We start from the raw sequence: 2,538 nt of genomic DNA, 5'->3' as shown, positions 1-2,538 counted from the left end.
AAAAGACTAAAATGTTTTGACTAAAACTGGACTAAGATACCTGAGGTCTCTTTTGACAAAAACTAAACTAAAATGACAAGACTTTTAGCCGACTAAAACTTAACTAAGATACCTTGAGTTCTGGTATGCTGCTTGCAACTTTTAATTAATAATTGTGATCTAAAAATTGATCAAAATAAATTGTGATAATATATTTTAATAATCATTCAGCCGTAAGTACAATGAGAATACATAAAAATGATTCAAATAAAACTTCAAAAATCCATTAAAAAATGTCAATCAATTGTTAAGCATTGGTGGTGTGTGATGTTTCTTGACTGATGCATTTGGGATTTTGAAATTATGACATTCAGTTTAGGAAATTAGGCAAACCTGAGGCTGGAGACCAATTTCAAAACAGGGATATAATGGACACCATTAAACTCCTTCTGTTTATAATAATAATATTAATAATAATAATAATAATATAGTCTTTTAATGTCTACCCAGCTAAATAACATTTGTTCATAGTCTCTTCAACGCATTGTCATGTCGAAGAGAGCAACCAGAGCGGTGTCCTGTGCTGGCTGTACCCTCTTACAACCCTTTAGGAGACAGGGCTTCTAGACTCTGGCACCTGCTACCTCCAGAAACCCACTTCGGACTTTGCTTGGGTTATGCCAAAATAGGGACTGAATAAAGTTACTTTTTTTGCGTGTATTGTCCATGTAAAAGTGATTTGTTGTGGCAATTCACAGCAATGTCTAGAGCTGAGAATCCATAATTGTTTGGTTTTGGGCTGTTGATCAAACAAAATGAGCCATTTGAATACTCAACTAAAGCTCAAATTGAAACCAGTTATTTAACTTATTTCAGACATTTTATACCCCAAATGATTAATTGATCAACAAATGCTGTATCAATGACACATTAGGGCTGGGTAATTTGCCAAATCAATTCCGGAAGTCCCTATTCAATTCGATATCAATGGGGATATTTCAGTTACAAAACTATTTTGCTTGGTAAAGAAAGAGATTCTCATAAGAATTAAGCTGTAACTTGTACAAGGAACTTGTGGAACTTCTAGCATTAATTCAAATATGAATATCTACATTAAGAATTGATCCTAAAGCAGAAACATGAATGTGTTTTCTTATTTCAAATAAACACTATAAACTTTATATATATATATATATATATATATATATATATATACACTATAAAACAATAAAGTGCTTTCTTTATTGCAGAGGGTGTGGTGCAGAGGCGGTAGCCTGTAAATCTGGAAAATGGCCATGCCAATTTCTCTTACCAAAATGTAGCCTAACTTTTTTGAGCGTTATTTAGCCTTACGAGCTGGCATAACATGGTTGGTACTAATGGATGCCTCGGGTCATCTAGTTTCATATGGTACCAATACAGTCACTCTAGCTTTGAAAACAGTACTGTTGGCCGAGTTTGTTGACGGTGCTGCAGGTCTCTTTGGGTTAAAAGATCGATAACAGGATTTTATGAATCAATATCGGATTATTCAAAGAAAAAAACATTTGAAATTGGGAAATTGATTTTTCAAACTCAGCCCAATCACACATTACAAAACACCTTACCACAATACACAAAGCTGCAAAATTTCTACAGGATTTAACATGGTGATTTTATCTGTGTAATTGGCCTGCTGGATGCTCTCCAAGCACAAACAATCCCCCTGTAAAGTCACACTGTGTGACTGAAGGTTGCTACATCCTGTTCTTGCACTGGTATTTACGTTGTGTGGTGGTAAACCCATCAGGCAAACCATTGAAGAACTAATTGTGGCGTAGATTTAACATTTGCTATTGTTTTTATTTGCCAGGCCAACAGGAAGTGACTAGGGAAAGAAAGGACAAATAAAGCACAAGTTATGTAGGGGCGATATTTCATTAACAACTGGAATGTCCATGGAACTCAGCAGAAATCAGTCTCATGACCCCCATTGTCACATTTGACCAGTCTCATAGAGTGACTTTGGGATTTTAATGGCAATTTGTTCAACATTTGTTGAACTTATGCCCCAGTTGCAGTCAAAATAAAAAAAAATGCCTATGGAGTGATGTGATGATAGCAGCTAAGTCAGAAAAAACACTGTCTTAACATGTGTTTTATAGTCATGACTTATCAGTGAATGAAGCATGAAGCTCCAAAAAGGATGAAGAAGAAAAGAAAAAGAAAAGCTTTTGTTACTGCAATTGCGCAAACTTTGCCTACCAAGATGCAACCAAGCGGCAAGAACACACACATGAGAGTGGGCAAGCCATGTAAATGTCAACTCTGTTGGCAAGAGATTTATGCAAACTGTCTCATTTCTTCCTCCTCACACACAGAAAAACACACTGGGATAGATAGAGAGAGCTGAATTGGGTGTGGATTCATCTCACAACAAGGAATGTGACGTTTCTGGTTTCCTTCAAATTTATTGTCCCCACTATCCTAACTGGGACAAGACAAACCAGTTTCTCTCTCTCACACACACACGCACGCGCACACACACACGCACACACACACACAGACACACGCACCCCC

General features: G+C 36.5%; 1 protein-coding gene across 1 annotated transcript in view; it reads right to left on the bottom strand.

Moving 5' to 3' along the window:
* Positions 1–2,538, bottom strand: part of LOC116694197 (fatty acid 2-hydroxylase) — a 63,115-nt gene that overhangs the window by 59,490 nt on the left and 1,087 nt on the right. The gene's annotated exons all lie outside the window — the stretch shown is intronic.

This window comes from Etheostoma spectabile, chromosome 8 (assembly GCF_008692095.1).
Source record: "Etheostoma spectabile isolate EspeVRDwgs_2016 chromosome 8, UIUC_Espe_1.0, whole genome shotgun sequence".
In the NCBI taxonomy this organism is placed as follows: Eukaryota; Metazoa; Chordata; class Actinopteri; order Perciformes; family Percidae; genus Etheostoma; species Etheostoma spectabile.
Note: the sequence above shows the minus strand (reverse complement) of the source record. Positions and strands in the feature narration are given on the sequence as shown.